We start from the raw sequence: 11,541 nt of genomic DNA, 5'->3' as shown, positions 1-11,541 counted from the left end.
TATGTCTCCCGGCTGGCCTGGGAACGCCTTGGGGTTTCCCCAGAGGAACTGGAGGAGGTGTGCGGGGAGAGGGAAATCTGCAGGACTCTGCTTGGACTGCTGCCCCCGCGACCTGGCCCCCGATAACGGAGGAAGATGGAATGGATATTCAAGGTCCATAAGCCATTAAGTCACAATTGACCAAATTAGGGTCAGGGTGGTCTGGAGCCTCTCCTGGAAACTCAGAATTCCACGCTAGTCAGGACACGCAGTACATCAAAGGGTAGACACCCACGCAGGCACGTACGCATGCACACACGCACGCACGGAGAGCAGTGCTACTTGCTGAACTGAGCTATGCAAGAGACTGCGTACGTGCTCATAAGAGATAATGCTTGTACACCTGACAAGCAAGCTGTGCTATGGGTCACTGATACCATTATTCAATACAGAGGGGAATATTCAGTCAGCAACGATAACTGCACATTATTCTCTCGAGTAATAAAGGCCCCAGGAGATTATAACAAATGCATAAAAAGCTGCTGATGATTGCAAGTAATCACATCTGGTGTAATTGCTTTCAACAGCATTTGATAGCTTGAGCAGAACTTCTCTGGCAGAAGCCATTACGTGCCTTACACTTTTGGTATGGGTAAAAGCCTTAATATTTAATCAAATACAAATACAAAATCCTATTAAAGATTAATTCTCCTAGAAAAACTAATAATTTAACTGCCCAGCAGTGTGTAATAAATTTCAATTTAATAAAACTATATTAGTCTATTGTCATTTCATTTCTTTGTCTTGTTAAATATATTTCCTGTAAAACCTGTTGCATTATTTGATCAGCATATTAACTCAGTTCTAAAAAGAACATTTCAATAAAATCCACTCACTCACTGTCTGAACCGCTTGTCCCATACAGGGTTGCAGGGAGCCAGAGCCTAACCCAGCAATACAGTGTGAAGGGCTGGAGGGGGAGGGGGGGACACTCAGGACAGGATGCTAGTCCATCGCAAGGCACCCCAAGCAGGACTCGAACCCCAGACCCACCAGAGAGCAGGACCTGGGCCAACCCCCTGTGCCACTGTGCCACCACAAACCCCCCTCCACTAAAATTAATTTCAGCATTAAATACACAAGTGCACTGGGGCCACTCAAGACTACTAAAATGCACTTTTTGAAACTCGAATCAAGAATTATTAACCCTATGTGCTGGATACCAGAACATTCAGTACCTTCACCACATAACACACAAGAAATAAATTTCAGATAAACTGCAATAATAGTCAGCACGCTAGGTTTGATAAAAGTGTCTTACATTTGAATACCTGTGAAGTCACTAAACAAAAAAAATTAATGCAACTTATAAAAATGCATACAAAAAACTGAACATATATAAGCCAACCCAGTTCCAAATTTTATGCGCAGCTAATGATAATGAAAGGAGGGTAAAGAAACTGGCAACTCATAAAACACAAATATTTCACACTTTCATGCTAGAACATGCAGTGACGTCTGTGTGCAGTGCAACCAAACTGATTAGTCAGATTTCTGTACCTCTCACTGCATTTCTGATGTATCTATGCACTTAAATATCTGCACACTGCCATTCAAAACTGAGTACACATTTTCCATAGGACATTTGGTTAAAAAGTTTGATCAGGGAATCAGCCCTCCTATGTCTTCCTAGCTCTTCTGCAGCAGTCCTCAGAGATGTAGGACAGTTGTGAGTAACTTTTCTTTCACCTTCTGTTCAGATCATTCCATACAAGTTGTGTCCTGGATTGGGAATTGGTGGCACAGCAGGTAAAGCTGGTGCTTCAGACTTCCTGAACTGCTTGGTAGAGTTTGGAGGTTGAAGTCCAGCTAGCAGTGTGTGGAGTTTGCATCATCCTCCCTGTGGCTGCACCCCTCATACATAGATGGAAGAAGGTACTGGTGAACTACTTCAGGTCTTACCTTGCCTTGGTAACCAGGCATACGGTTTCTCTCAGTCTGCCATACTGGCACATCTGTCAATCTATTGCCCACGTGTACTCAAACTTTTGACTGCTACTCTGTGTGTTTTACATGTGATGATATCTCTACATTGTGTACCATGTTTATTTTGCTGTTCTTCTTGAACGTTCTGCCTTGCTTTCCCCAAGTTTCTTACTGAGTCTGGCTTTTCAATCCTGTACCCATGGACAGTGTAGTAAAAAACTGGAGTCATGAAACGTTACCATAGTGTGACATTTTTCTTTGCTTGGCTTCTACTCACAAGCTTTTTTCTTACAATGTGCAAGCATTCCTGCCTAGATCCTTTTGCTATGCAAAGAAAGGGATTGGGGCTGGTTTGATTATTTTATTTATTAATTTTTTTTGCACTTTAATCATATTCTCAAAATGTCCTACTTTCTGGTTTTTTTTATGTTACACAAAAGATGAGCTCTTTCTTGGCTGACATAGTCAGTGCTGAAGCATGTCTGATCCTCAGTCCCAAGCGACATGCATTTAAACTGTAGTTGAAGCGCCAGCCTTGTTTTTATCTGATTTTGTTTTACATCCGAAACATTCTTCCTTTGCCTGTGAAGCCAAAGGAATTACAATTTCATTTTATGTACTCTTGAACAAAACTTTTTAATTGAGTTCACACAGTTTCTGCATTCGCAGTGCAAACTTAAAAAAGTTAATTTATTGTTACAAGGTATATAATGGTTTTTTGCAAGTATATTTCTGCAAAGGATCTTAGATTCAGTTTTCGAGTAAAAAGCCCAGTTCATGTGCAAAAATGTCAGTGTATAGCTTGTAATTTAATACTCAATTAAATTAGTCACAAGATACGATTTTAGTCTGGTGTCAGTGACAGGATTTGCCTACTTTAAAGCAGGTATTTCTTTGTTGCTTTTTTCACGTGCTTTTCACTGTAAAACTCCCAAAGAGCAAGCTCTGCAAGGCATCTCGTAGACATCTCATAAACAGCTTTTATTCTTCTAAGAACAGACTGTTCAAGTCATCCAAGTGCACCACCAATCCTGCTGGAAAACACCTGTGATAGTGGACATCAGAGCGATATTGAGTTGGAAGGCTGGGCTTCTCAGGACACGCTGTAGGTTTTGGCAGAGAAAAACTCATTTCAGCTTCGTGTGCTCTATGAGGGCCTCATTTTTTGGGCCGAGGAACTGAAAAAGCAAATGTACCGGATGTTCACAAGCAGACTGCTAAATATGAAAGTAACGCTGCATGAAACATTTACATTTACTGTTCATGATTTAGCAGATGCTTTTCTCCAAAGCAACATACATCTCATAGAAAATACAATGTATGCATTACATTAGGAGAAAGAGACATAGCTGCAGATGTGTGACTCTTAAGTACAGTTAGTTCGTGTCCTTCACCATAAACACTGACGTTCATCACACAAGAAGCTGCATAACTTTACCAGAATATCGCCGATTCCTAATCACCTTCCTAGAAGTTTTTTTTTTGAGATACATGTAAACATTTACGTTACATTGCAGGAGCGGCTCTGTAAAGGACTGATCCGAGCATCATCATGAACATGTATACTTAATGGGGATGAACATTTATACCTTACATGAACTTAAGAGCTCATGGGCGAAGTGAGTCCGGAAAAGGTGAATTTTCAGACCCTTCTTGAATGTAGACAGAGTTTCAGCAGTTCTGAGTGAGAGGGGGAGGTCGTTCCACCATAACAGATCCAGAACCAAGAACCTCCGTGCCTTACCTTTTGTGTGTAGGACCACCGGGTGACCAGATGTGGAAGAGCGCAGCAGTCTGTTTGTCGTGTAGCGAATGATCAAGTCTTGTCGATAGCTGGGAGCAGATCTATTAATGCATTTGTAGGTCATAAACAGGGTCTTAAATTTGATCCGGGCAGCTATGAGAAACCAGTGTAGAGGAACGAGTAGAGGAGATACATGTGAACGCTTCGGCAAGTCAAACACAACTTGGGCAGTAGTGTTCTGTATCAACTGCAGAGGTTTGATGGCAGTAGCAGGAAGGCCAGACAAGAAAAACAGAAACAGAATAGCAACGTATGTTTTCATTCATTTAGCTACAGAGCGTCAGTGGAAACTTTAGTCTACTGTCTATATGCTTTTCTGTATTTCTATAAATGCTTAAGTAGTTCCCATTAGGGCTTGTGGAAGGACTCTACATGGATAATAGCATCCTAAATGGTTTAAGTTTATTCATTTAGCTGATGCTTTTCTGCAAAGCAACTTACAGTCTTGAGGTTACAATGATTTACCCCTTTATACAGCTGGGTAATTTTACTGGATCAATTTAGAGTAAGCACCTTGCTCAAAGGTACTACAGCCAGAGGTGAGGCTCAAACCTGCAACCTTTCAGTCCAAAAGTAGAAGTACTAACCACTATGCTAAGCCATCCCTGTTTTTCATTTGCTGCTTGTTTCTATTGTCCTCTTTCCCTCTTCACTGCAGCTCCATGAATCAGGGTGTTGGCAGAGCAGCGAAGGAGGAATGTACCAGCGAAGGAGTCCTTCTGACTATTAAGTGCATGTGTGTGTCACGCCCACAACACAACCACAAGCACCTGGCCACAATCAACGCAGCGTATAAAGAGCACTAGTCTACTGCTTCCCAGTTGTGGAATCTCTTTGAGACAACCGTCACTCCTGTGTTCATAACACTTCCACGGTGGCTTACCTGGCCTTCTCTGTGTGTCTCTCCTTGTTCCCTCGCCCGCCTCCTTGTCCTGTCTTCTACGGCATCGGACCTCGCTTCACTTCACTTCGTTCCTCATCTTCGGATTCTCCTCCCGAACCACGTTTGCACCTCAGATTTAACCATGCTCGTCCCCGACTACGAGTATAGCTTTGCTTCTTGTATCTTTGCAATAATGTGTTCAGCCGCATCACTTTTATGATATATACTGTAGATATTGGTATTAATCAAGTGTTATCAAAAACTTTTTCATTGCCAGATGGACAGAAGACATACTGTGCATTGGCAGTGTTCTAGATCAAGTGCTATAATTTGATCGGAAAATCCAGTGGATCTTATTCACACCAAAGTCAATTAAGTATACGTATGATATATGTTTAACTGTGACTACAAAATGCCTCAAAATACCAAGGAAGAAACTTTTATTTCAACAGAATGTTCTTTTGTCAGTTTTGTGAAATCTGATGAACGCTCACTAAAAATACAATGTCTTTTCTTTTGTGGTAAAAGCAAAGAATAAAATAAAATGTAACGGCTTAAAAAGGTTATCATTTGTTTACGTTTGCATTTACATTTATTCATTTTGGAGATGTTTTTGTCCAAAGCGACGTACATCTCGGAGAATAATGCAAAGAGTGGATCACATCGACAGAAGGAAAGATTTGGAGGCAGAGACATGATTCTAGAGTAGTCAATTCGTCACATACCACCATATGAACCAGTGTAGATTACATGAGTACCTGCATAAAGGCTTTTTCGTTGTTCAACAATTTCTTGTCAGAAAATTATACTGCTAAATGTTGTATTGCTGAGACAATCACATTTCAGAATTTCTGCAGTTTGAACATAAATTTTTGCTGTATTGTCCCATTACTGATTGTGACTACTTGTTCTATTCTGTTTCAGGAAGATGTACAGCATGATCTTCATTGCAGCTGAAGCATGTAGGAAAAACATAATCCAAAATTTTGTTTTTTTTTTTTCTGTTACTGTCTGACATATCAATGTCAATTGCATTTCAGTATCAGTGACTCAATTTTACAGTCAAAAAACTCTGCACAACCAGAAAAATATATTAGATTCTTGTCTTGTCCACCACAATTAGAATCATTCTACAGGATCACCCCAAAACTATGTTATTTGTTACCTAGATGCATTTCTGGACTGTTTCCATGAGGTTCATCCAATCAGTTTGCTTTCCGTGGCATGTATGTTATCTCACCTCAATTACACAGTCCAGACGTGCAGCAATAACTGATGTGGTGGAGCCCTGCATGTGTATGCGGGACTGGAAGGGGAGCTATAGCAGAGCTCTTTGCAAACTGCTATAAATCGAAAACAGGCTGCCCAAGATGACCTCCATGAGCCCTGCTTCAATTCATTTAATCTGTCCTGAGAGTGTGACAGTCAGGTGAGCAGCTGATGCAATGGGAGACCACACAGAAGAGGCCGCTTGGACCCTCAAGCTGCTTTCAGTCGTTTTTGCTTTCCTCTCTAGCAGACGCCTTTGCGCTGAGGAGAAACAGGAACAAATGCAGCCTGGTGGTGTCGACAGGTTGGGGGGGTGGGGGGGTTCACAGTGGGTGTTTACACATGTGCACACAGTGGGCCTGAGACCTCCCTGCTGTGGACATACTTCTTGTCCAGCTGGCTGTGCGTGACTCTGTGTGTGTGTGTGTGTGTGCGTGTGTGTGTGTGTGTGTGTGTGTGTGTGTGTGTGTGTGTGTGTGGTAGGGATCTAACTCTTCTGTTGCATTGGGGCTGGTGATCTGTTTCTCAGCTGCCTTCAGGAATTGTAATGTATTTGGTCCGAGGAACATTTGTCCCTCACATGGAAACCTACAGTCATCTAAACAAAAAACAAAGCAAAAATAATAGCCTTGGAAAATAAGAGAAACACACATTATCCCACTAAATGGTTATTTCACAGCCACATCTTGAACTAAGATTTCCCTTAGAGAATCTTCCTCTGTCTAACAAACTATCTAAAGGTTTAGCTTGGGTATGTCAGTTAAAAATATAAATCTTTTACAATCATTTAACATTCTTTAGAATCTATTTATTAACAATTGCATTGTCTGACAGAACTGGTTACAAAATAAAAAATATATATACATGTAATTATTAGAATTTTTTTTTACCTGTGACCCTAAGCAGGACAAGTGGTTAAGGAAAACTGATGGATGGATAATTTAAAAGTTGGATCACTGTGTAAAAAAAAAAAAAAATCACACTTTTTTTTTTTTTTTTTTACAGTGCACACTCTAACCTTGTCAGCATTATGAATCGAAAAAAAAAAATCGATTAGAGCACATTATCCAACGTCTGTCCCAAACAAACAATTTTTTAAACGTTTTTCAGTTACAAAAATTTTATGGTGCAATGTTTGTTACAGACATTATTTAGTACTGTAGCTTTGCAAAGTGTAATCGTTTATAATTAAATCGTTTACTATAATCAAACTGAACTCATTCATTTTATAATTGTTAAAGGTATATTGTTACTGTAACAGGAAGAAATTTTAGATTGAAGGGTCAGATACTGATTGTACGAACAGGTGGAAAGACAGCACTGATGCAATGGTTTGCGACGACAGTGTTATTCTGCCAACCTGTGAAGATTCGTGGGAAACAGAGAGAGAGTTGACCTCATCAGAGCAGCTGCGACAGCGACTCACAAAGCTGACTCCTCCAAGCTTGTGCTGTGTTACTAAGAAGGGCTTTATGGGGAGGGGAGGGGAGGTGAGGGGGGGTCATCACCAAGGATCCCTGAGGCTTTAATAAGAGACAGAACAGCAGTCGTGTTGACCAAAGCAGCACCCAATGCATGTTGATCCACCTCACAGACTCTCCCAAAAGGACAAGGATCTCTGGCTGGGAGACGGCCAGATGAGACAACGAGAGACAAATCTAGGTCACTCTTTGAATCTGCTTCTCTCCATTCTCGGCACGGGGGACGCAGGGCTGTGATCAGCCTTTTTCTTCTGTTGTAATGTGCAATTTTTGGAAAGATCATGTGATAAATCAGCTCCCCCAGCACACTCTGCAACAGGCACCCCAGAACAGCATCAGCGCCAGATTTTTGTTCGTGGTCACCTCGCAGACTTCCTCAGGCCAGTCCGTTTCTTCTTCACCGATGCCATGCACATGGATATGTGAAATCAACCAGCATATTTTGTGTTTCTGGTCAAGCAAACTAAAATATGCTCATCTGTTTTTCACCTAGTGCTTGCCTACATTGCTGAGGACTGGTCTGTAACTAATAAAATACACTCCATGCCCAAATGGTCTTTGGTTACTGTTCATTGCTCTATTCGCAGACTTCAACAAATAGATTTTCACACATTTGCATTATTATTTCATTACAAACCTTTGTGGCCTTATTGTTAGATCTATATACTCTACACACACACTCTCTGAAGCCGCTTACCCCAAGCAGGGTTGCGGCGAACCAGACTCTAACCCAGCAACACAGGGCTCAAGGCTGGAGGGGGAGGGGACACACACCCCGGACGGGACGCCAGTCCATCACAAGGCACCCCAAGTGGGACTCGAGCCTCAGACCCAGCACACAGAGGGACCCGACCAAACCCACTGCTCCACCATGTCCCCCCCATACTCCAGTTCATCCCAAAATCAATAGGGGTGTTTGATCTGAAAAAGTTGTATAACAACTATTAAAGCATTTCTTTAGAATAATTTTAATAGATTAAATATTATTTACAATCTTTATTTAAATTAAAAATTATATTTTTTTTCCTAAATTAATCGCAGATTGTTTCTAACGTTTTGTAATAGTAAAACAGCTTCAGCAAATTGTACCAACAAGAACTGTTGGATTTTTATCCCTATGAATATTTACATTGTTTCACTTCTCTACATTTATTTAACATTGCAGTTCCACACCCTGTAACAGCTGTATTTCCATCTCTTTCTGCCATTAGAAATACATGACAGTAATCCTGGGACTCATATATCTGGTGCCGGTCTCAGATTCCTGCAAAAGGGAGCTGTCTGTAAGGAGCTCAGACGCACACTTCATTTCACAATGACTCACTTGAGTTAATGGGAATTTCTCCTTCAATCCAGATGTTTCAGCTCCTTTGAAGGAAACAGTATGACAACGTAAAGCGTCCCAGAATTTAGAACAGATTTAGCAATAAAACAAATTCTGCTTACTCCTCCTCGACCTACATCACATCTCAGTGTACCCATTTGTGGACTTAGAGTGAATTTCTAATATCTATTGTGAAAGAAATTTTCTCCTTCCCATTCAGCCATAGGAGACAATGAAAGAAACACACTCCGACGCACGAAGACTTCTCACAACATCGGCCGATGGGTGAGCCCCAGAAATTGGGTGTCTCCCCGATCACTCTTAATTGCTTGCTTTTATTTGCCAAGTTCATGCATAATTCATTTTAGGGTGTAACAATTATGCATAGTAGCAACTTTCCACTTGTTGGGTCTCTGAACCTTCTTCTTTATCAGTTTCTGCTCTTTCCGTGGAAGCAGAAGCAGCAGTTAAAACCCCACCTCTTGAGAACCTACTGACCTCATTTCATATCATATCTTACACATACAGGCACCACCTCGCCCTGCATGTGTTTGGTCACTTCTGGGTGTCACGAACTTGTTTGTTAGTACTTCTCCACTTAGTCAAGTCATAACACATTCTAAGCATCTTACATTTTAATTTTAAAAGATGTATAAGCAAAGCATACATCTAGGTCATGTTTAGATCAAATTTAACACCACACTAACTATACAAAAATATTAATGAACTACTCTGGGAGTTATTTCATCTCATTTCATTTTAAAAACACACAATCCTGCTGAGTGGCTCTCAGGGCTTACTTGGTCAAACTGTAACTTGTGTTAGGGCCAATAAAATTAGTTCAAAATAGCCTTGACCAAATCTGAGATCATGCAGATGCACTCAACCCTCGGTAAAATTACCACCTGTTATAAATAATGATGAGCATTGTTCCCCTCAGCTATGCTGAGTTACAATCTGTTGCTCGGAGGCAGTTGTTAACTCAGGTCTATCACACAGCTGTATGTCCTTTAGATTCTCCCTGTAGTCAGACAGTAGGGAATCAGGTCCACGTCTTTTTGTCAGGGTCTGGAATTATACACTCCACATGTATGGCTCTCTTGGCTGTTCGAGTGTTCATCATTCTGATTCTACTTGTCTGTGAACGTAGGACACACATACCATCACTCAGCCTGTCCTTGCGTTTGAGTGTGGAAGACCAGGAGTGTCAGGTAATGGGGTCTACTCTAGAAACTTTTCGGGCTAAACATCCTACTCCTGAAACAAGTTAAGCATCTTTCTGCTGCCATTTATTTGCATTGGCTTTTCAGTGCAGGACCCTCTTCATTCCTCAAGCGGTGGTTTGGAGAGTCAAACCACCCACATTCTGTCCCATTCTGCCTTATAAGTTCCTTATGCCCCTGAACTTTCCTGGTATTTAGCAGTTTCAGTGCAGCCGCACTAACTCATCATTTTTGAAACAGCTTGTATTCAAAAATGCTTTTCCAGATAGGTAATTTTCATAAAATACTCTGCCATTAGTAAAGTAGGTGTTAAATGCTGGAAGGACCATTATCTTAACTAACATTCATGAAGACCGTCAAACACAAATGACAGAGGTGTTAACTGCGGACACAATAAACCGAAGGTATTTATTAAAAGTTTTATAGCATCGTTGCACAATAAAATGTATTTGCTGTTAATTAGTGTTAAATGTTCTGCTTCTCATTTTTCAGTTCTGAACGTGTTTTCGTGCTGAGCAAAGTAGTATTGCACACAATGGAGTGATGCTGTTTAAATGCTCAGCAGCCGCTATGGAAAAATAAAGAAAACGCAATGAGGCTTTCCCAGTTTGAGGTTAATGTGCACCTCAGCTGGTACTGAACACATCATGATACTTAGCTGGTTGGGGCTGGAAGAGCTGTAGAAGCAAGTGTAAAAAAAGAAAAAAAAGAAAGAAACTGACAACGCCATGTGAGCATTCTGCACGGCAGAGCAGGGCCTAAATTGATTGGTTTCAACTAACTGCTGTGAAAGGGAATGCAAGGATGAGCTGACACAGGATTTTCCTCCAGTCAGAGTTAGTACTGGCTGCAATAAATGTCCCCCAGTGACCTGTGAAAGGAACTAAGGTGTGTTTGTGGAAAAGGTGTAAAAACGGCTCACGCACATATGTAGCTCTGAACGTGTAAGCAGCATTACTTGGACATTCTGTAAAATGTAAAATATACAGTACTGAGGATGTCTTTGATCCCTTTAGCATGGTCATGGTACATCACAGATGACTACCTCGGTCGGTCCGAAACTTACAAACATTTGACTGGTACAAGCTTTTTTGAGAAGTATTTCATTTTTTTTTTTTTTTTTTTTTCTGTGAGAAGTATTCCCATATCCACTGGTTAAATAATCCTACAAAGTGTTTCATTCAATGACAAACTGTTCTATATTGTTTCCACAACTGGGTAAAAGCCAATTGACAAATGGAAAAAAAAATACAAAACAGAAGAGATTTTATTCTTTATTATAAAAAATCTACGCATATAATATATAACAGCCTCATAAAAAATAAAGAGCTAAGTTTATCACAACATGTAAAAGATGCTGACCTACCTTAAAACATAGCAATGTCTTTTAAAGACAAATAACTTAAAGTCAGAAAACAAGAGAGCATGATATGTGTCCTTTAAACATAATAATGATTTATGATCTGAAAAGGGACCAGGGTCACAAATCGATGTACATAAATTACCGTACAATCATTCGCAACACCATTCGCTAAAAATGCCCTTTGTCACTAAAACAATGATTGGATGAAAGTCATCACTGCACTTCATTA

The sequence above is a fragment of the Scleropages formosus genome, chromosome 14 (assembly GCF_900964775.1).
Source record: "Scleropages formosus chromosome 14, fSclFor1.1, whole genome shotgun sequence".
Classification (NCBI taxonomy): domain Eukaryota; kingdom Metazoa; phylum Chordata; class Actinopteri; order Osteoglossiformes; family Osteoglossidae; genus Scleropages; species Scleropages formosus.
The sequence above is the reverse complement of the archived record's forward strand: the minus strand, read 5'-3'. Positions refer to the sequence as shown.